General features: G+C 39.5%; 1 protein-coding gene across 3 annotated transcripts in view; it reads left to right on the plus strand.

The window, feature by feature from the left end:
• The window catches only part of LOC131052122 (uncharacterized), a 184223-nt gene that overhangs the window by 39825 nt on the left and 119193 nt on the right, over window positions 1-25205 (plus strand). The window lies entirely within an intron of this gene.

The raw sequence follows: 25205 nt of genomic DNA on the forward strand, positions 1-25205 counted from the left end.
TCAAATAACACGCTGCCATGAATTTTTAATATTCCATCAATCAATAGAATTTTACACTACATCATTTTTTCTTGGGACCCCCTTATACGCCACTACCTCTATTTTTTTCCTTTTTCTTTTTAAAAGTTGTTTGACCCTATGACCACAACCTCTCCACACATTTGCTGAAGATATTGTTACAAAACTTTCTAGCTGCCATTTGAATAATCACAGGTGAACAAAATAAAAGCTTCACAGCATTCAGACCCCTTTTGAAAATCCCCATTTTTAAGAGCTCTTACAAGCTTATTGGCAACATTTCAACATCACATATCATCAGCTTAATAAACAAACTGTTCGTAGTGGGAGTAGAAGGCCCCGCATTATCATCATGATTAGGTCCCCTATACAATTTTCTCCTTCTTCTTGTCCGCCCTTCATCTGTTTGGCCTATAATCTACTGCACTTGTTCCGTACGTTCATGGAAATGGTGTTCGATCAGTTCTTCCCATGCTAGAAACATGTGTAATGTCCCTTTTTTGAAATTAAGCGAAGTTGCCCATCACACATTTTCTGTGGATTTTGGGAATTTTGCACTAATGAAATGGGATTAAAACCGTAATAAAGAGGGCCTCAAGAAAAGTTAAAATATAAAAGACATGAAATGAAAAAGCTGTGAATCCCTCGAACATGAGATATAAAAGGGAGAAGAGAACCTCATTCGAGGGTGTAATATTCTTACTATGCCCCTTTGAAACTTAATACAGTATATGTTTATTTATTTTAAAGAAATTGATAACAGCAGCAATTATTTAAATTTCGACTCCAAACTATTTAAAAAAGGTAGGCATTGGATAACAAGTTTTTTATATTGAAATTCTGGAAATTTGATTCATGGACTGGTTTTTTCAGTGTTCCACCGGCGTTGGGGATGGGTTTCTGGGACGGGGGGACCAAGGGCCTAAGTTTGGGGACGGCAGTGGGGGGTGGCAGGGTGGTGGTGCTGATATAGTTATACATATACATATAGTACTTGAAAAACTAGTTTTGAAAAGATGTATGACAGTATAATAGTATAAGAATTACATTTCAAATGAAACTATAGGAAATTTGAAGTACCAAATCTAAATACTAAAATTTCTTCAATGCTAATTGCTAAATAAAATTGACAAATGAAATTGTCAAATTGGAGATCTCTATAATATCGAAAAAGGAAAATATGAATATCTGATGCCATTGCAAAGTCTATAATAATAAAGATGATTTTACATGATTCATCATTACAATGAGTAGCCAAATACAAATACTAATAGCAATAGCATTACAAAAGAGACTAGAGTCAAAGACAAAATGGCAAAACTCAAAATGTAGCTAATGGAGGCCTCTAATCATCTGCGAACTCCTTTTTTAAAAATTTTTAATTTACAACATTGCATTCACGTGGGGCGACGAGAGATGTTTGGGCGTCTCCCTGCCCCTCGAGAGATGTGCAGACGTCTCCCAAGGAGACTCGAGGATGTCTCCACGTCTCCTCGGCAGACGTAGAGACGTCTCCCTGTCTTCGGCGGCGCTTGGGTGGCGGTGGCGGGATGGCGGGGGACGTTGCGTCCCCGTCCCCTTGTCCCGGAGACATCCCCGTCTCCGAGACGCGGCCAAAAGGGGGGGGGATGCGTACCCGTGGTACATTGGGTTTTTTCAATAATCGAATTTATAGATCACGCATACCAATCAATAAGCCTGATTTGCTGTCAAAGGATTAATCTCATATGTGGAGCAGACCATAAACTGGAAGCTTTTTGGCGTCCAAAACCCTTAAGGAGCTGCGATATGTATTCTGGTCACCTGTGTGTGTTCTGGTTGGTGGAAAGGCTTTATATCAATTGCAGATCGCTGTACCCACAAATTGCTTCAGACTGAAATAAACTCTCCCAGATTGCTAGAAAGACCACCAACAATTCCAGTGATAGGTATTTTGATGAAATCATTGCTTCCAAACTAGAGTAGAATGCTGTTGCAGACCTGGGGCTACGTCCAGAACTGCTAAGACATGGTTTTCGTCCTGTGCTTATGCTGAGTTGCAGAGCTCATAATTCAACAAGAGAAGACAAAACATAATAATACTCTTAAACATTGACCTCTCTTTAAATAATAGCTTCAGCAAAAGGCATCGATCCATCTAGATACCTCCTTAAAAGACTTGGGCACAATATCCAATGTTATGTAAATTATTAAATTGACCCCCATAATGATTCGCCTAGGGGAAACAACTTAATAACTTAAAATGGCCCCAACTTAAGTTATATTGATGAGTTATAATTTTTGATCTCCAATCATTAGCTTTTTGGGGTAAGTCATTAATTATTTATTTATCCCCTTTATTAATTGATTAATTCTAGCCTAGGGGATGAGAGTGGCTAGAATTTGACTGTCATTGGCCTTTCAAAAGAATGGGGACATTACAGTCCTCCCTTCTCGGAATTGCTCCAGCAATTGCAAGCTAGGGTGCTGCAATATCTCCTCACCTTCCCATGTGGCGTCTTCAAGGGGCAAATTCTTCCACTTGATTAAGTATTCTCGGACCACTTTATTTCTTAACCTCCTCTCTCTCCAATCTGCAATTCCTTCAGGAACTAAAACCAACTTCTCCTCTTCATCTAAAGGCAGCAACTCAGGAGAAACAACTGTATGCTGGCCTAACACTTTCTTGAGGCAGGAAACGTGAAGTACATTATGTATTTTGCTGCCCTCTGGCAACTCCAACTCGTATGCAATTGCTCCTACTCTCTTCAAAATCCTGTAGGGCCCATAAAAACATGTCTTTAACTTTTCTGCCCCACATATCTTCATCGTGGACTGTCTGTATGGCTGCAAGCGTAGAAAGACTAAGTCTCCCACTTCAAAAGTCTGTTCAACTTGGTGCCTGTCAGCATACATTTTCTGTTGGTTCTGGGCATGATGTATGTTATCTTTGAGTGCTTTGAGAATATCTTCATAGCTCTGCAGAGTCTCCTTAGCCCGTGGGTCCTTACTGTCATCAAATGCTAAATCCATAAATGATAAAGCCTCATATCCATACAAAGCTTTGAAAGGTGACATGCCAATGGACATGTGATAGGTAGTATTGTAGCAATACTCACCAAGATAGAGCCACCTCACCCAAGCATGCTGCTGTCCTGAAACATAGTTTCGCAAATAGCCTTCAATCCACTTGTTAACTGTTTCTGTCTGCCCATCCGTTTGAGGATGGTAGCTGGTGCTAGGTGTCAATTCAGTTTCTACCAATCTGAACAACTCTTGCCAAAATATACTCATAAATCTGCTATCTCTATCACTCACAATTGTTTTGGGCAATCCGTGCAATTTGAAGATCTCCCTGAAAAATAATTCTGCAATCTGCAATGCTGAGGAATCTGTAGGAACAGCAAAGAAGTGTGCATACTTAATGAGCCGGTCAACTACCACAAAGACACAATCTTTCCCCTGCACATGAGGTAGACCTGTAGTAAAATCCATTGATATCCCTTCCCATTTCTGCTCAGGTATTGGCAAGGGCTGTAGAAGGCCTGCAGGAAATGTGTGTTCTGAATTGTTTTGCTGACAAGTCAGGCACTATCTAACATGTTGGAGAACATCATCCTTTAATCCCTTCCAAGTAAATCTCTCACGAATATGGCGAGAAGTTTTGAAGAAACCGAGATGTCCTGCCATGTGTGTATCATGTAATGCCTTCACAAGCAAAAGAATTCTTTGAAAATTTGTAATCAGTTTAGAGCCAGGTACAAGATAGATGCTGCTTATATAATAAATAATGTCATCCATCATTGCATATTTGTCATCCTATACCTTATCATCAAACAGATCACAAGCAAAAGAACTCTTTGAATATTTAGTCAATAGCTGCGTTTTCCAATCTGCTGCGATCTCGGTGAGGGAACAAAGAGTGGGTTTCCTAGGAAGAGCATCGGCCACAACATTTTTCTTTCCCTTTACATATTCTACATCAAAATCGTAAGCTTGAATCTTGCTTACCCATTTTTGTTGCCGCTCATTCAGACCCTTCTGCTCCAGGAAATACTTCAGACTGTTATGATTTGTCCGCACTATGAAACGAGTCCCTACCAAGTACTGCTTGAACTTAGCTAGCGCATGCATAATCGCTATCATCTCCTTATCATATGTGGAATAGAGTTTCTCAGTGTCTTTCAACTTTCTACTTTCATATGTGATTGGTTGCCCGTTTTGCATTAACACTGCACCAATTCCTTGTCCCGATGCATCACACTCCAATACAAATGTCTGCGTGAAGTTTGGTAATGCCAACACTAGACATGAGCTCATAGCATCCTTAATCTTATCAAAGGCTAATTGTGCACCTTCTGACCATAAGAATGCACCCTTCTTAGTTAAATTTGTCAGTGGAGAGGGTAACTGTGAAAACCCGCGCACAAACCTCCTGTAATATGAACACAACCCCAAGAAGCCTCTCAACTCAGATATGCTTTTAGGTGGTGGCCAGTCTTAAGATTGCCTGAATCTTTTCTTGATGTACCTTCCAACCATTAGCGCCAATGATATGCCCTAGATGCCTTAGAGGCTTTTGCATAAATTGACTGAATCTCCATTATGCCCAGCACCACATCCAAATGATGCAAGTGATCACTCCAAGTTCTGCTATAAATCAAGATGTCATCGAAGAGACCAAAACAAATTTTCTCAACTGCTCTCGAAACACATGATTCATACAAGATTGAAATGTGGCCGATGCATTTGTGAGTCCAAAGGGCATGACCAGGAACTCAAAATGCCTGTAATGGCAACGAAAGGTAGTTTTGGGAATATCCTCTTCTTTGACTCGTATCTGATGATAACCGGAGCGTAGATCTATTTGTAATGTCCCTCCTTGGGATTTTCCCTAATTCAGTCCTGAGACAACAATTTCAACTTATAGTGAGAATTATAATACATTTATAAATTAAATATTATCAAATCTGAGGACATTTCACTATAATATTTAACTTAAATTTCTATGAATAATTCAGAAAGTAGAACTTAAAAGAAGGTAGAACTTTTTTTTTTTTTTTTATGGTAAGAGCTATCATTAAAGGGGATAGCACCCTTATATTAACTTCAAAAAGTATTACAAAATTGGCTTCTAGGCCTGATATCATCATCCCTCTACCTAATATAACCCCCTGGAAATACAAAAATCCATCTACATGTCATCCTGATACTCTACCTATCTAGACCCTTACATTCTTTAAATATTTGCAAAGAACAGTATGTCCAAAAGTGGGGATCTTCTCATATCCAAAGACAGAAATAGTAACCACATTATGCACCTCCAGGGAGGGCTTGCATAATAACCCCGGCGTACTCACCCACATTGATCACTGTCTTTGTAGCTCCCGCCGAAAACCACCATGTCTCTAAGATTGTCACCCTACGAAAGGGAGCCATGTTCCCATTCCCTACTGCACATCTGAAAACCTTACAGGCATTCTCCCCGAACGTCCTCATCAGCTCTCTCAGTTCTTCCTTCTCCAGCCTCTTGGCCTCTGTCCTCTTTTGCTCACTGTCATCCGATGCCTCACTCCCATCATCCTCACTCTCCTCCTCTTCATCTTCAGACTCAGAAGGTAGGAACATGCTCGGCTGGAAGTAAGTTTTTAGGATGCTAAACCACTCATTCTCTGGCAGATTTAGAATGGTATCGGCTACACAGTTCCCATTGGCAGGTTTAGCAAATCCACACAACAACTCCACAGCCCTTTCCCTATTCTCAATGACATCCACTAAAGGCATTAGGACAGCTTCATAGACCGTGGAATCACACCAATGCCGCTCAAAATTAAGCGTTATCCCTACCAGTCCTTTGATCGCCCCATAGACATACTCTTCTGTAATAAACAAAGAGCGAATTTGTGCATCAAGAGTTTCCTCGTAGTTCATACAGCCAATTCTACCAAAATATGCCATTAGAAAAGGATGCTTCTCCTTCCCAAAATTCTGCTCCACACTCCAATATCTTGTTGCCGAGCCAAGTGAGGTGAGTCTAATATAATTTCTGATTTATCTAGTAGTTTCCTAAATAACTCCCACTTGCTAAAAAGATCAAGGTCTTGCAAACTGCACCGTATTGTCTTGCAAATGCTTTGTTGACCAGATGTTACATTCTCTGCCGTCACTGCTTCTTTGAAAGCACGACTTCTCTGCTATCGTCTCATGGTGCTGCAGGTACAGTTGCAGACCTAGAACTAGGACATCTTACCCAATCCCGTCTCTGTTCCTTTCAATTAAATCCATTCTGTTCATCTCCTTAATCTCCGAGCTTATCGAGTCAAGGTCAACAATCACCTCAGCCTTGTCCGATATGACACCCAGATTGGCAAGAAGATCTGCCAATCAATTTCCCTCCCTATAGATGTGAGATATCTCATAGGGCTTGATTGAATGTAGCAGGTTGTGTATCCGAGGTAGCCATCTGGCCAATTGCCAATTTGTGAATCTGGAGTTAATAATTCCATTTTAATAATTTGAGAATCTCCTTCAATCTGTACATTTTTTAAACCTTTCTTTTTGCAAAGAAGCAACCCAGCCACAAGTGCTCTAATTTCTGCATAATTGTTTGTTGTATGTCCAATCTTCCCATAGGTGCCTACCACAATATTCCCTACCTCATCACGTATGACTTCCCCATAACCAGCCTGTCCAGGATTGCCTCTATAGGCCCCATCAAAATTTACTTTTACCCAGTTACAGAGAGGCTTAGTCCATCGAACTTGCTTCCTATCTAATTTCTTATTTGTATAGTGGCAGATTACATTCTTAAAAGACCAAATCTTTTCCATTTCTAGATCCCAATCATTGAGTCTGAGCTTTCTGACATTTTTAGGCTTACCACTAAGAGCTTCCTCAATACCAGCCTTAAGATTTCTAATTACCACCGCAATTGGATTAGATATCTCTTTGAATATACGCTTGATCCTTTCCTTCCAGATCTGCCAGACAATCATTGCAGGGCCTACCTGCCACAATGCACCCCATTTAGATTGGCTATAAATTGGCCATGAGACTAAAAAATCTTTCAGAGTCACATTTCTTGCTGTACAAAGGTTCATCATGCCTAGAAACCAATCCCAACACCCTTGAGCAAACTTGTAGTTGAGCAGTAAATGATCCACCGTTTCTTCGTCAGTGTTGCATAGCGTACACCAACTTGGTCCTTGAATACCAATTGTCTTGAGTATATCCCCAGTAAGGATTCGGCCGTTCAGGGCAATCCATAGGAACGCCCCTGCTTTAGGCAGCACCCATTTATTCCAACATAACTTGCCAGGCCAGTTTGGATTGACCACTCTGTGTCTCTGTACTTCATATCCCAACTTAACGTTGTACTCCCCTGACTTGGCAGCACACCAAAATATACAATCCTCATTCGTGGCTAAGACTGCTCTGTATTTTCGTAATTCCTCCAACCTCTTGCACAACTTAGGGTTGCCTATTGCTATCCTTTTCCATGTCCTAATGCCATGACCGTCAACTTCTTCAAAATAATTAGCCACTTGCCAGCCTAAGGCTAATTCAATAGAATTAATCCAATCCATGTCTTCGAAGCTTTCAGTCAGTGGCGGTTCACCCTCCCATGAATCTCGCCAAAACTTAGCCCTCCGCCCATTGCCTACCTTCCAGGAGATGTGATTTGTGACAATGTGTTGGCTTTTCCATAGAAAGTTCCACGTAGGAGAACCCATTTCCAAATCAGCCATTGTGAGAATTCGGTCCGGCACATCCGAATCCAGATATTTCTTCTGGAAAATTCTGCACCATAACTTTTCCGGATTCTTGTACATTTTCCATGACAGCTTTGCCCCAAGGGCCATGTTTTGGAGATTCATTTTTCTCAACCCTGCACCCCCATCCTCTTTCAGCAGACACATGGTATCCCAGTTGATCAAAGGTATCCTTCTATGATCCTTGGCCCCATCCCAAGCAAATTTCTTTATAAGTCCATCTAATTTGGCTCCAACTTGATTCGACATATGGAAACATTGCATGCTGTAAATCGGAACTGCAGCTAACACAGACCTTATCATTAGAAGTCGGCCCGCCTGAGTGAGCTACCTATTCTTCCATTGCTCCGATTTCATTTTGCATGAGTTTAATACATCATCCCAAATTTGATTCTGCCTACTACCCTTATCTATTCTGATCCCCAAGTATTTAAGAGGCAATTCGGTATTGCTGAAGCCCAGTACCTGAGCGATGCGATTCTGATTCCCTTTGTTTATATTAAAGAAGAAAATCTGTGACTTATCCTTATTCATTTCATGACCCGAAAGTTGGGAGTATTCTTCTAATACTTCCCTCACTCCTAAGGCTTCCTTTACCGTGGCTTCTCCAAACAAGATTGTGTCATCCGCGAACTGTGAGTGTGTGATGGGATCCATAGCTCTATGGACCCGAACGCCATTCCACAGCCTTGCCGCCCTCTTCAAATTAATCAATTTCCCCAACACCTCCGCCATTAGGACAAAAAGAGCAGGGGATAGGGGGTCCCCCTGCCTCAACCCATTGGTTGCTTTAAAAAAACCACACACTGCCCCGTTTACCAGTAATGAAAAATTGACTGTGGATATGCAGTCTATCCATTCCTTTGGGAAGCCATAACAAATTAGTACTTTGACCAAGAATTGCCATACCACCTTATCGTATGCTTTTGCAACATCAAGCTTTATGATCATGCCTTTTAACTTCTCCTTGTGTATAGAGTGCAATACTTCAGACACAAGAATGATGCTGTCTGCTAGCTCCCTTCCAGGGGTAAACCCATTTTGGTTTTCCGAGATGAGGTGAGGTAGTATTTTCTTCAGTCTGATAGCCATCGCCTTCGATAATATTTTATATATATTGTTGCATAGCGATATAGGTCTAAAATCATTCATTGTTATGCAATCCTGTTTTTTGGGAATTAGTGCTATAAGTGTGTTATTCATTTCTTTAACAAACTTACCTTTTTTCCTGAATTCTTCTGCCACCATCCATATGTCGCGGCCCATAAAGTCCTAGCATTTTTGGTAGAAGTCCGCAGTCATTCCATCTGGGCCCGGGGTCTTATGGGGGTGTAGTTCAAATGTAGCTGTTTTAATTTCGTCCAAGGAATACGGTTCGCACAACATCGCGGCCTCATCCGCTGATACCATCCTATGTAAAATTTCGGATAATCTGTTGTCTGATGCATTCCAAGGCTGATTGCTACTCCCCAAAACTTTTTCGAAGTGCTCAAGTGCTGCTTGCTCAATACCAACCTCAGTGTTTCTCAGAGTCCCACTGTCATCCAGGACCGATACTATTCTGTTCTTGTTTCTTCTGCCTTTGGCAGAAGCATGAAAAAATTTGGTGTTTCGATCCCCTTCTACAATCCATAGTGCCCTTGATTTGTCCCTCCAGTATACCTCTTCTCTACTCAATAATTCAGCATATTGGACCTTAAGTGATTTTTCTTTTATGAAATCTTCTTGGTCCATACCTATCGACATAACTCTGTTATTAATCTCTTCCAATTCTTCTTCCAATCTTATTTTCTCTGTGAAGATATTTTTAAATGTCAACTTATTCCATTGCTTGATTTTATTTTTAATGTATTGGATTCTTTTGACAAACTGGTAGCTAGGAGATCCCATATAGGAATTGCTCTCTTGCCACCATACCTTTAATGAATCTAGAAAAAACGGATCTCTCCACCACATGCTCTGAAACTTAAAGTAATTCCTATTTTTGGGCATCTCATGGTTGATAGACAGTACAACCGGTAAATGATCCGAGCCCGCTTGTGGAATAATGTTAGTATCCATGGAAAAGTTGCCATTGGTCCACCATTCACCTACAAAGAAACGATCTAATCTTTCGGAAATATTAGAAAAGTTGATTCTTCTATTGGTCCATGTAAACTTACCATTTTTAGGAACCACATCCATTACTTGACATCTCGAAATGAATTCTCTAAAATCCTCCATTACTCTTGAGCTCTTTCTAAGACCACCAGCCTTCTCATCTATATCGAGAATTGCGTTGAAGTCCCCTGCAAGGATAACTTTCTGTTTATCCATAAATTGTAATTGATCATAAATCTCAGTCCATACCCTCAGCTTATCGTCTGTTTTGATTGGCCCATAAACGTTGACAAGTGGGAAGTATATGCCCTCGATTATATGTTTGATGTTGCAAACCATCCAAAATTCATTGGAAGCAATTGGATTTACCTCAAAGATTTCTGAATTCCATAGCATTCTAAGCCCCCCAGCTGTACCTCTAGCGTCTTGGAACAATCCTTCCCATTTTGAGCAATACTTTATGAATTCCTGTGCTTTATCTCCGCATAACTTTGTTTCCTGAAATAAGATCATGTCCGTCTCAAGCTTGATCAACGCTCTTTTGATCAAGCGTCTTTTGTCAAGGGCCGAAAGTCCCTTGACATTCCATGAAGCGATCTTCATCTCTTTCCAAGGGAGGGGCTGCCTCCCTTGGAGCTCTTTAGAAAGTCTCGAACGCTGACTATCCCTTTTTCATTACCTTTTTCTTCCCTAATTTGCCGATTGCTTTTCCTGCCTTTACCTCCTTTAGCCCGACCTAGGAGAGCATTGGAAGATTGGCTAATGCATCTGGGATCTAAAATATCAATTGCATCACCATCTTCTTCTGCCTCTGAATTGCTAGTGTTGGATTCAATGATGCAATCATCATTTTCATTCGCAACTGGAATTTCTATAGAATGAGTCAAACCAGGGTTTGTGTTGTCCTCCCACTCTTGGTTGTCTAATTCAGATTCCACCATACAAGGCTGAGGAGTAGGCTCTGTGTGGATGAAATCCTTAGATTGTGTCATCAGATCCTCTTGAGTCATCTGAGGCCTAGCATTCATTTTCTCCAGCTAGACCGTTTTTTCATCCTTCTGTATTTTATTTTTTGCCTTACGCATATACATTCTACATTTCTTTGTTGAATGTGATCTGCTTCCACACCTTTGGCATTCCTTCAAGTCTTCCTCAATTTCTATATTCTGCTTTCAAATCCCGTTCGCCGTGATTAAATTTAAACAAGAAGGAATCTGTTTAACTGCTGCAAGTCTCATCCTCGCGTAAACATAAGAATCATTTTCAATTATACCCTCATCTATCTCCAATAAGGTACCCAGTGAATGGCCAATTTTTTCAAGACACGGATCCCTCCAGTACTCAATTGGTATATTGAACAATCTAATCCATATGGGTGTTTCATAGACCGCCAAATTTAATGGATTAAAGTTGGGTGTCCAGGGTTGAATGTATAATGGAGACTTTTCAAAATACCAGTTTTTCGTATTTAGGGCTTTGTCTCTTTCATCTTTATATGCGAAAATTATGATAAAAAAGCCTTTTGGGAGGTATTTCACCACTACCTGGCTACCCCAATTCTTCTCAACCCAGGGCGTGATGCATTTTCTTGGCTGTTTGGGACCAATAATTCGGGCAATAAACGCTAGGTCTTCCCAGATACCCTTCTCTTCCATCACTTCGTCTGTTAAATCAATTGATATCGAATTGTCTTTGTTGCTTTCTTCGGTAGGTTTTGATTGTGGCTCAATCTCCTTAAAGAATTCAGTCTGATCATTGCTCCAATTCCTGTGAATTGATCCGTTATTGTTCCAGTCCCTTCCGATATTCGCCAATTTGCCTGAATAACCGACGACTGTTTCTTTGTTTGATCGCCAAATAGGTCATCCGCCTCCCCTGAAATCGCTTCCTACTGCTTTCCACCATCCTGTGTTCTTCTATTATGAGGATCCCATTGTGAATTTTCCACTGTTTTCTGTGCGTCGTGCTCCTTCTGCTCCTCGCCCAACCTCTGCACCTCACAAAACCTCTGCGCGCTGTGCTCCTTCTGAGTTTCGCTCGCCATTTCTTTCATAATACTTCAATATAACCTTTATCATTTATAAAACAAGGTAGAACTTATCTTGATAGCTTTCTCCATTTATGTACTTGAGAGTGGTGCTCCTATATCATAAACTTATGCTCTACTAGAGAGATTCAAATCTGAAAACAAGAAATAAAAGTCTTCAAGCGTCTTTCTTCAATTTCCCCTACTTATTCTTTTATGTATTTTTCTCCCTCTTCTTAAATTAATGAATGTACTTGATATGTCTCCCTTATATATACCATGCCATAATCTTCATATGACTCTCTCTAAATCATGTGTTGACACTTCAATTGATCATGATTTACTACAGCTTTTATTTGATTGGTATCTCACAAGTAGTGGAGAATGGTGAAAAACACAAGTAATTTTCCCAAACAAAAATCTTCAACATGTTGTTGACTCCTCTTAGACATTCATTGACCCTTTGGTAATAACCTACAAATTCCTTGTGAAAGCTTAAGTGGGGTTGAAGTAAAAAACACAACCAATTTTTCAAAGAATTACAAGTGGGTCCCATTCCATTTAGTGGAGCTGCTGCTAAAAACACAAAAAATTGTGAAACCTTCAAAACCTCTTCTAATTGTTGCAAATGCTGTTTGGAGATTCTTTTATTATAATTATTGTGTGGGGCCAACAAAGCACTTTGGCAAGTGTATTCTAATACTAATAAATCTGAATTTCTATTGAAGTCCTGTTTCTTTAATTCTGATATCTGTCAGATCAAAGGCCCCCACATGGTATTCCTTCCTTTATAATCTGCTTCCACATCACAAGATAATTATAAATGCTGCTGAATTAATATATGTTTTCTGAATTCTCCCCCCTTTGACCAACAATGTCTGGTTATAATAATCAGACAGAGCATATATAGAACATCCTATATTGTGTCACGTATCCTATACCACAACTACAGAATTGAATTGAACTGCTGTATATTTTATCTCTTATAAATGCCAATATCTCCTCTTGTGGTTCGTGTATTCTGACCTTCTCCGATTTCTCCTTCTCCCCCCTTTGTTGAATGTGTGAGTCTTCATTTATACTTCTATCTCTTAAAGGTTGCACCTCTTTGATGAGTCATATCTCTCCCATTTGGATCAGTTCATTGTACCCATAATGCTCTTAGAGATCGTTGGCAACTTTAGCTGATAATCAGCCTTCTTTTAAAGGTGGCATCACTTGTTAATTTTGTTTTAAGACTTGATCGATGTCATTACCCTTTTAATTCGTATCCATCAGCCATGATCATAATCAAATCGGATTTGTACATAATCAATATTGGCTTATCATGATTGCTATCCAATCAACTCTTAATGTCAACTATACTTGTGTAGTCAGTCCAAACGATATTTTATTTGTTGATTATAATATAGGTGAGAGGTGTCGAATGTAAATGGTTTCTTTATTCTGTTATGATCAGTGAACATGGCTAACCAATCGATGAACATAATGTGTGTAATCACTACCGTTTCTTCATCCATCGATTTCCATTCACTACCGTCATGCCAATAATCGATCTTTGTCTTCCCTTGTTTAGCGGCACTTACTATATTAATATACAATGCTTGGTGACCTACAATCTTTGTATGAGCATTTACTAATCTTGCGTGTCATCGATGTTCCATTATTTAGACAGTCAACTTTAAATGAGTCTTCGTTGTATTTAACTAATAATCTCGAACTCATTTATATTATATTTTATTATTATTATTATTATATATATATATTTTTTTTTATTATTATTTTTTTTTCCTCTTTTGTATTTTAATTGTATTATTATTTATTATTGAATATATAAATTATGTTGAAGTTATTATATAATAAATAATAATCATATATAACAATAATAATAAATAATAATCATAACAAATAATAATAATCATTAATAATTATATATTAGAGGAAAATCGTGAAGTCTCATAAATGAGACGATTTTCCAATATTATTAAATGTTAATTAATAAATCTTTTAATTATCGTATTTATTTAATCCAATGTCCAAGGAGGGGTTATGACACTATTATGGAGAAGTACACGGCCCCGTGTAGTTCATCGATCAACTCATCGATCCTGGGTATGGGATATCTGTTTTTTTATAGTTTTCTTATTCAATGCCTTGTAATCTATACATATGCGCATCGTCCCATCTTTCTTCTTAACCAAAACTACTGATGAGGCAAATGGGCTTGAACTGGGCCTTATATGTCCCGTACTGAGAAGCTCTTTAATTGTCTTCTCAATCTCCTCCGTAAAGTGACGTGGGTGCCGATAAGGTGTGGTGATCATGGGCTTTGATCCCTCTTCGACCTCAATCACATGTTCAAATCCTTTGTTAGGTGGCCGACTAGGAGGTATGTCTCCAAAAATTGCACTATGCTTATCTAACATTGTCTGTATGTCCACATGGTACTTTGGTTTCCTGCTGGAGGTCGGTTTAGTGGAAACAAAACATTGTGCTGCCCAATCGACATCTCCATGCCTGAAAAGGGCCTCCATCCTTCTAGCTGACACCACCTGAGGACCACCATCTGTCATGGCCTTAAGTATTGTCTTTTTCCCATTCACCATAAATTCCAACTGCATCTGTTTGAAGTCTTAAACATAGTTCAAGTGACTCCAACCACTCCAATCCCAACACAACATGTATGTTACTGAGATTAATCACATAGAAGTTCCCTGTCAAAGTGTAGTCACCAAACTGTATACTGAGTTAGGGAATTACCTTAGTGCAAGTCAACGGAAAACCATCAGCCACTATGACACTGAATCCTGGAAACTCCTTAGCCTGAAGCCCATGCCTCATTACTAATCCTTCGTCAATGAAGTTATGCGTGGCTCCGCTGTCAACCAAACATACCATCCTCTGTCCCTTAAGAACACCCTTCAGCCTGAATGGCCGGCTACAAGGAACTCCAGATAAAGTAGCAATATGTGGAAATTCTTTAGTCGCGGAGTCCTCCAACTCTATCTGTGGTGGGTCTCCTTGATTAGAACCCTCATCAGTGCTATGATCCTATTCTTCTTGTTCTTCATCCTCAGAAATCACCTCCATCAAATGCACCTTGCCTTTACCAAGGCAATGATGGCCGGGCTCCCATGGTTACTTGCAGTTAAAGTATAACTTCTTCCTGCGAAGTTCATTCCTAGACTCCTGATTTGGTTTTGATGGAAAGTTCTTTTGTTGTTTGAAACCTTTTTGCTTTTATTGGGAACCACTAAAGAACTTCTTCTGCGGTTGGAAGGGAGGTGTGGTCTCTAGATCCAATGCTAGACTAATGGCATCGTGTAATGTGCTAGGCTTATGAGCCTTCACCAACCCTCACAATCTGTCACTCAGGCCTTCAACAAATAGCATTGTAACACGCCTCTCGGACATATCAGGGGCCATCATTGCAATTTTTTGAAATTCGTTGATATATGCTTCTACATGACCAATCTGCTTAAGCTGTGCCAACTCCCTATAATAGACCTCCACATCTTTTTGTCAAACCGGGCTATCAATTTATTGACAAATTATTCATAAGAATGAATTAGTGCATGATCCCGAGAGACCAACGCATGTTGCCACCAGTCATAGGCCACTCCTTCTAAATGCATTGTGGCAAATTGAATGGCCTTATCTTCTTCCATCGGTTTGAGTGACAGGAAGGTGTCAAGTTTGTGTACCCAAGATTTGACACTCATCTGTCCACTGCCATCAAAAGTAGGTAAAGGGATTTTATTTAGTGCATCCTTATATTCTGCCGGTTGAACACCATGCCTACCTTGTCCTCTAGGCCTTTCGTCTTGCTTGTTCATACGGTATCTAGTCTTTTCCTTCTGCTGATCCATGAACTGATTCAAGTTCATTAACGCTCTAACTTGTTCCAGAAGTGTCATGTAATCAGCATATGCAGCCATCACATCAACTGTTATATGAGTTTCTTCCTCTGGTTGCTACAGGATTGTCTCTTCCTCATTTTGTCTAGGCAAGGAGGTAGGACAAAGGGGTCTATTTGATCGTGTAGTCACTGTCTTAACAGCATTAGACCCTGCTCTGCCATGGTTTTCATGTCTACTATTGGCCCGACTGGGTACACTACTTGATCTTCTGGACCTAGAACGATCCATCCTCAACTGACCCATAGCAGTGATCATTCGATCTTGGAATTGTTGAAACATTTGCTGCTGCTGCTGAGCAAATGTTGTCAGAAATTTATCCATTTGATTGCTTAAATCTCGAGGTGGTGATCCATCTCTTCTCTCACCCATTTCATCTTCAGCTGGTCTGATTTCAGATTCCTCCTGATGCCCGGACCGGACCTACTTCTGGTGTTATATCTATACATAGAATTTCTTTATTTTGACATGCAACCACCAAATTCACCATGAAACTGGCATGCAAGTGATATTTGTTGATGTTTATAGCGTCGGTCAGTATCCTTCTGAGCCAACAAAGCAAAACTAAATGTCTAATTGGCCTTCCAGCCTTAGACATTTTGTGAAATCGAGTCATATGTATCGATTTAATATTTATATGCTCTTACCGATTTTTTTGTATTTGAAATTACCACTAAATATAGTCCCGCCATCTTTTGTGAAAAGTCGGGTTAATAATAATATAACCAATGACTAATAAATAAGACGTGTTGATTGGTAAGAAGCCGACTTTTGGTATAAGTCGTGTTGATTGCTAAGAAGCCGACTTTTGGCATAAGTCGTGTTGCTTGATCATGATATGGTCGGGTATATAGATCGGTGCACTCCATCTCCTTTGGAAATTCAGAATTATCATAAAAGCAGATCGTATTCTACTTTGACATCATAGCGATATTCTTCAGCGGTTCGAATCTCCCACACAACAAGCAGATCGTGTTCATCCTTAAGCAGTGATACATTCATCTTTTGCAGATCGTATCTTAGTATATCTTTACTCAGCAGTTGCATAGACAGTGAGTGGAGTGCACTTTTCATACACTGCAGATCGTATATATATTCTCACACTTTGTGAATGGACGATTAAAGTATTCAATAAATTGTTTGATGCTAGCTTCAAGGAGTGAAGCAAATTCATTGTAAAGACATCTTGTAAATTGATAAATACAATAAGGAACATCATTGCTGGGTTTATCACCTTCAAGAGGAAGGTTTTCCCAGGGTGAATTTTGTGCATTTGTGTTTGAATTATTTCTATCTAATCTGATTACTAAAATTTAACATGGTATCAGAGCCACGGTGAAAGAAGATTGTGATCAAATTCTCTACAACTTCTTAGTTTTCTCTTCTCTCTCCTTTATTCGAAAAGTATCCTCTAAGTCTTGAAAATGGTCAACGGCCTTAAAGTTGAAGATAGGCTTGAAGGCGCATCTAACTTTACCTCATGGAAGTTTAGAGTGCTCATTGCACTTGAAGAAAATGATCTTCAATTCGTGGAAGAAAAGGATCTATTCTAACCTGAAGATCATGAGGAGAAACTTCAATTCAAGAAAAATGCCATCAAAGCAAAGAAGATGTTAATCGACTCCATGAGGGATCACTTGGTGCCTCTCATATCCAAGATGACAACTGCGAGAGATATGTTCAAAACCTTGGAAGATTTATATGAGATTAACAACATAAGTAGGGCTCTTGCCTTGAGGCAGCAACTCCACTAAGTGAAGATGGCGAAAGGAGATTCAGTCATCACCTACTTCATGAGAATTTCAGAATTGAGAGATCAACTAAGTGCAATTGGAGATCAAGTGATTGATAAAGACCTTGTCATGCTAGCCTTGAATGGTTTGCCTCATTCATGGGAGCCATTTATCCAAAGCATAAGTGGAAGGTCCAAATTACCTAAGTTTGATTGACTCCATGTAGATTGTATTCAAGAAGAATCAAGATTGATCGCTAGAGGAATTATCAAGAGTTCTCAAAATGAAGATACACATGTTCTTGCCACTCAATCTACCAAGAAACGTAAGTATTGGAAGAAGGGCAACTTCAAAAAGCATAGAGATTTCAAATCAGATTCTGCACCAGACTCTAGGAAGAGGAAGAAAGATCTCTCTAGCATCCAGTGTTTTAGGTGTGACAAGACCTAATCATCAAGGAGCAAACATCAATGAAGTCTCATCTTAGAAGGAGGTTGAAGATAACTCGAATGGTTTTCTTTTCATATCAGCATTATCAAGCAATGTTCCTACGGACAGTGATACATGGTTAATCGATAGTGGAGCCTCTTGACATATCAACGGTCATCGGGAGCACTTTTCTGATCTAGTGGAGAAAGAGTCACATCTCCATGTTATTATTGGGGATGATGCACGCTATGCTGTAAGAGGAGTTGGTGCGACATCTCTAAACCTTGAATCTGGAGTTTCTCTACACCTAAGTGATGTATTGTTCGTGCTAGGGATTAAGAGAAACCTTGTGTCTATTTCAGCCTTGGAGGATAAGGGCTATCAAATTGCATTTTCTGAAGGAAGAGTTCTTGCTTGGCCTAAGAACTCTAGCATCAAGACTGCTCGAGTGATCGGAAATCGACATGAGAGTTTATACAAACTCTCCACTCTCCCTGTTCAAGCTCTTATTCTTGATTCTTCCAATTCCAGCGAACTCTGGCACCGAAGACTTGGACATCTTCACTTCAGGGCTCTTCCATCATTGGAGAAGATGGTAAAAGGTATTCCTAAACTTATTCATGTAAATGATGGTACTTGTAAAGGTTGTGCTATGGGCAAAAATATTAAAAGTCCTTTTCATAACAGTGAAAGTAGGTCTAAAGAAATCCTAGATCTTGTACATTCAGATTTATGTGGTCCAATGTCAATTCCATCCCTAAGTGGATGTTTCTATTATGTAACTTTAATAGATGACTACTCTAGGATGACTTGGATTTATTTCTTAAGGTCTAAAGAGTCTGCTGAAGTCCTAGGTAGGTTTAAAGAGTTTAAAGATCTTGTAGAAAATTTATCTAGAAAGAAAATTAAAATTTTAAGGTTTGAAAATTTTAAGGTCGTGATTTCTGTATTGAGGTAGGGATCAAGAGGGAGTTTTGTGTTCCTTACAACCCTCAACAAAATGGGGTGGCTGAAAGGAAGAACAAATCTATTGTTGAAGCTGCAAAAGCTATGATTCATTATCAAGACTTTCAGATTTATCTGTGGGCAGAAGCCTCTAGAACATCAGTGTATTTCAGAATAGGTGTCCTCATCGTATATTAAAAAATATGACTCCTGAAGAAGCCTTTTTAGGTATCAAGCTTGATATCAGCCACCTGAGATTGTTTGGTTGTCCTGTGTATGTTCATATTCCCAAGGACAAGAGATCCAAGTTGGAACCTTCTGGCAAGAGAGGAATATTTGTGGGCTACAGTGAAATCTCCGAAGCCTACCGTATTTACATTCCTGGTCAGAAGCAAATAGAAGTTAGCAGGGATGTCACATTTGAGGAAGATGTTGCATTCAGGAAATCAAAGGGCTCATGCATGGAGATAGATGATGAGACCCCTCAAGACATGGATGTTGATCATGCTCCTGAGATTTAGAGGGAGACTACAAAACCTGATATGAGTAATGACACAATTGAACCTTTGGATCCCATTGATGGGCCTAGAGATATTGTTGTGTCTCGAAAGAGACCTCTTTGGGTGCAAAACACTATGCAGGTAGCATAACAGTTTGCCGCTCCTAGAGGCACATTCAGAGAAAGCAAAAGACCACAAATATTTTTTGGTTATGTTGCATTAATGTGTAATCTTATTGAGTCTGAACCTTCTAGTCTAGAGGAAGCCGCAAAACAACAAGTTTGGAAAGATGCAATGGATGAGGAGTATCAATCCATCCCAAAGAACAATGTGTGGGATATTTTGCTATGCAGTGAGTGCACTTAGCCAGTTCATGAGTGAACCTAGACAGATACTTGCGTGGCACAGTTGGATATGGCTTGAAATACTCTTCTAGTGTGGACCTGATACTTGAAGGATATTTTGATTCTTTTTGGGCAGGGAGTGTTATTGATCATAAGAGCACTTCTGGTTGCTGCTTCAGCTTGGGATCTGCTATGATTTCCTGGTGTAGCAGGAAGCAGTCTTCTGTAGCTCTAAGCACTGTAGAGGCAGAATACATTGCAGCATGTGTGGCAAGTCGCGAAGCAGTGTGGCTTCGCAAGCTCCTTGCAGGATTGTTTGGACAATCATTGGAGCCTACTACCATACATTGTGATTACCAAAGCTGTGTGAGGCTTTTAGTCAATCAAGTATTTCATGACAGAACGAAGCATGTAGAGATTCAGTACCACTATATTAGAGATATGGTACAAAGGAATGCTGTTTAGTTGAGATACATTTGTACCGAGGAACAAACGACTGACATTTTCACGAAGCCTCTTGCAAAAGTGAAATTTGTGCATTTTCAAGACAAGCTTGGAATTGTGGAAAATGAAGCCCTTGCTGAGAGGGAGTCTCAGCATTAGTGATTACTTGATATGTATTATAATGCATTCTTATCTGTGAGAGAAGTTTGAGGTGCAAGCCTTTGTCATGCATTCGTCTCTGTGAGAGAAGTTTGAGGTATCAACCTTTGTTGAGCATTCTTCAATGTGAGAGAAGTTTGAGGTATCAGCCCTTGTTGAGCATTCTTCTCCGTGAGAGAAGTTTGAGGTATCAGCCCTTGTTGTGCATTCTTCTCTGTGAGAGAAGTTTGAGGTTCCAGCCCTTGTTTCACTTTCTACAAGTAGGTGTGGTGAATGTCATGTGAGAGACTCCATGACTTAGCATTTGTGTGTACTCACCCTCTGGAAGTAGCCATGGTGAATATGACTATACAACTCAGATGTCGAGAAGGATTCCTCCCTAGCTAAGAGGGAGTGTTGATGTTTATAGCGTCGGTTAGTATCCTTCTGAGCCGACAGAGCAAAACTAAACGTCTAATTGGCCTTCCGGCCTTAGACATTTTGTGAAATCGAGTCATATGTATCGATTTAATATTTATATGCTCTTACCGATTTTTTTGTATTTGAAATTACCACTAAATATAATCCCGCCATCTTTTGTGAAAAGTTGGGTTAATAATAATATAACCAATGACTAATAAATAAGACGTGTTGATTGGTAAGAAGTCGACTTTTGGTATAAGTCGTGTTGCTTGATCATGATATGGTCGGGTATATAGATCAGTGCACTCCATCTCCTTTGGAAATTCGGAATTGTCATAAAAGCAGATCGTATTCTACTTCGACATCATAGCGATTTTCTTCAGTAGTTTGAATCTCCCACACAGCAAGCAGATCGTGTTCATCCTTAAGCAGTGATATATTCATCTTCTGCAGATCGTATCTTAGTATATCTTCACTAGCAGTTGCATAGACAGTGAGTGAACTGCACTTCTCATACACTGCAGATCGTATATATATTTTCACATTTTGTGAATGGAAGATTAAAGTATTCAATAAATTGTTTGATCAGCTTTGAGGAGTGAAGCAAATTCATTGTAAAGACATCTTGTAAATTGATAAATAGAATAAGGAACATCATTGCTGGGTTTTTCACCTTCAAGAGGAAGGTTTTCCCAGGGTAAATTTTGTGCATTTGTGTTTGAATTATTTCTATCTAATCTGATGACTAAAATTTAACTATATTCCCACACAGGCTGTTAGGAAGAGTGGCTCCGATACCACTGTAATATTCTCTACTATGCCCTTTTGAAACTTAATACAATATATGTTTATTTATTTTAAAGAAATTGATAACAGGAGCAATTATTTAAATTTCGAATCCAAACTAATAAAAAAAGCTAGGCATTGGATAACAAGTTTTGTATATTGAAATTCTTGAAATTTGATTCATGGACTGGTTTTTTCAATAATTGAATTTATAGATCACACATACCAATCAATAAGCTTGATTTGCTGTCAAAGGATTAATCTCAGATGTGCAGCAGACCATAAACTGGAAGCTTTTTGGCGTCCAAAGCCCTCAAGGAGCTGCGATATGTATTCTGGTCATGTGTGTGTGTTCTGGTTGGTGGAAAGGCTCTATATCAATTGCAGATCGCTGTACCCACAAACTACTTCAGGCTGAAATAAACTCTCCCAGATTGCTAGAAAGACCACCAACAATTCCAGCGATAGGTATTTTGATGAAATTACTGCTTCCAAACTAGAGTAGAATGCTGTTGCAGACCTGGGGCTACGTCCAGAACTGCTAAGATAGGGTTTTCTTCCTGTGCTTATGCTGAGTTGCAGAGCTCATAATTCAACAAGAGAAGACAAAACATAATAATACTCTTAAACATTGACCTCTCTTTAAATAATTGCTTCAGCAAAAGGCATCGATCCATCTGGATACCTCCTTAATAGACTTAGGCACAATATCCAATGTTATGTAAATTATTAAATTGACCCCCATAATGATTCGCCTAGGGGAAACAACTTAATAACTTAAAATGGCCCCAACTTAAGTTATATTTATGAGTTATAATTTTTGATCTCCAATCATTAGCTTTTTGGGGTAAGTCATTAATTATTTATTTATCCCCTTTATTAATTGATTAATTCTAGCCTAGGGGATGAGAGTGGCTAGAATTCGACTGTCAATGGCCTGTCAAAAGAATGGGGACATTACAGAGGGGGGATAATTTGGGAATCAGAAGTGCAGATCTGATTTAAATAACATGTGCAGATCTGATTGTGAAAGGTTGTTTGCCTTTCAAAGGGCAGAAATAATGAAGAGTTGCACTCTTTCAAAGGTTGCTAATGGTGAAAGGGTGTGTCTCTTGCCCAAGGGCATACATGATGAAGAAGTGTGACCTCTCCCTCACATTGAGAGGTTTAAAGGGAAGGAATCAAAAGCATCCAATGACATCATCATTGATCTGATCAGATCAGATCAGATCTGTTATTAAGCTACAGGCGTGGTATGCATGGGGATGTGCTCAATATGTATGCTTAATGTATGAAGCCTGATAATATTCGTATGCAGAATTTAGTAGGAATATTAATATAGACTGCAATATGTATGAGAGTCATACTTAATTTCATATATATATATTCATAGTACATGAAAGACTATTATATTAATAGCCCAGTCCTTAGTCTTCTGCTAATGCCTGTGTAGGGATAGGGGTTTGTGTAGGGAAAGGTGGAGTAATTCAGTCGCTAGATGAGTAAATCCCAAGATGGGTAAGCGATGCAGCCAAGGTTCGGAGGGTCCTCAAGGAGAACGATCCAGATCATGCAGCAAGAGTAACACAACGGAAGCATCGATACAAAATAGAGAAAAGGCAAGATCAAACATCTGCAACATCATAGATTCGTCATAATTTATCCGACAACATGCGGGCAACATGCAGGCTTACAGGCCTAGTTTCAGAATAGATTCCAGATTACAATCCATCTAGACCTCCAAGAGGTGTTCATATTGCCAATCAAGAATCTATATCATCCTATCTTTCTAGTACTCTCCTAGAATCAAATACAACAGTCTATATAGCATCCATAACACAGTCGGGTCGCCCACAAAAGATTACATTCTCTAAGACGGGAAAAATGAAACATGTAAAATAGGTTGGGCCCCAAGTGTGAAGATATCTGCCAAGAACAAGAATGAAGTGTGGACCACCAAGGAAGGTCAACCAAGGGCCTATGAACATCGTGTGTGGTGCCAATTAGATCCGCAAGTCACCAAATCGCTCTGCAAGAGAAGAAATCTCCAACTAGCCGTCAAGGTCAAACTGCCCCGGGAACGAAGAAATAGACGATCCAGAAGCGACAACTTGCCAGAAAAGAGTCCAAATGAATTGAAAATTAGGAACTAGGAACAAGAACAAGTGTGGAAGCCAAAAATCTGATCCACAATGGAAAATGAACAACTACCGGAGAATGCCGTAAGAGCCACAAAAGCTGCAACACAGAATTGAACCAGAACAAAACTGAAAATAAATATTTTTGGTTGATGCAAGATTGCTCATCAATCAGGGATGCTCTTGCATCAGACACCCCAGGTAGAAAAGATGTTCCATGAGAGGGAACTCATGAACATCAAAAAGGATTTGGGATATAGATCCCATGCTCATTTTTGATCCAAATATCTTCCTTGTCTGCAAATTTCTTCCTCTGTACCCCTTTCGGTACCTCAACCAGATCCTCCAACTTTTTCTCTTCTCCTCTCCTTGCTTCATACCTACACACTGTCTCTTACCTCCACTCTCCTCCTTCTGCAAATCTAATTTATTTCTTCCACGAAAATTCATCTTATGTGCCACCATAACTCTAACTTTATTGCCATCTGGTACCACTTTTCTATTAGACCCATCAACAAGGCCATCTTTTGCATCCTGCTTCTTAGCACAACAATTCTTTACTAAACTTAGATTCTTTACTTCCTTCTCCTTCTTCAAAGAAGCCAAAGTAAACTTCTGCTCATCCTTCTCAATAGTGATTAGGTTTCTTCTACAATCATAGATAGCTCCTCTATCAAACTGCTAAGGTCTATTCAGCAAAACGTGACAAGCACTCATAGGCAAGACATCACACCAAGACTTCATCTTTGTAAGGTCCAATATTAAATTTTACCAAGCACTGCTCTCTCACCTTTACCACATGATCATCTTTCAATCAACTCACCTTGTAAGGACAAGGATGCTCAAGCCTCTTCAAACCAAGCTTTTCCACCATCTCTTTTGATACCAGACTTTTAGTACTTCCACTATTCACAATAACTTTACAACATTTAAATTTTGATTTGCATACAGTCCGAAAAAGATTCTTCCTTTGTGTAGGTCCAATTTCCTCTCTGCTTTGCTCTACCAAGACTCTTCTAAACATAAGGTATTCTTCCTGTTCCGGTTCTACCATGCTCTCATTTGTAGCTCCAGTCTCCTGATCCTCGTTTACCATGAAATTCCTTGCCATCCCTTTACTAGTCCCCTGAGAACACTCATAAGATTTATGTTCGGTTTCTTTACACTAGAAACATTTACCCAAGAATTCCTTGCTGCTACTGCCATTTCCTTTTCTTTGTGTCTTTTGATCCAGTTCTTTACTCCATTTAGATTTTGATTCTTCTTCAACAGTTTGCTTCTCCATACTGCCTCTCATCTACCCTCTATTCGTTGCATATCTCTCTCTTCCGTTAGGGTTATTCTGCTGTCTTCTTTTCACTACACCTTTTGCCTTCAGAGCATGTTGGTAAGCCTCCTCAACTTTAGAAATCTTTAGTATACTCATCTCATCCTGAATGTTAAATCTATGTCCATTTATGTATCTAGCCACCTTCTCCTTATCCATCTCTCGATGTCCAGATCTGATCATCTT

This window comes from Cryptomeria japonica, chromosome 4, assembly GCF_030272615.1.
Source record: "Cryptomeria japonica chromosome 4, Sugi_1.0, whole genome shotgun sequence".
NCBI lineage: Eukaryota > Viridiplantae > Streptophyta > Pinopsida > Cupressales > Cupressaceae > Cryptomeria > Cryptomeria japonica.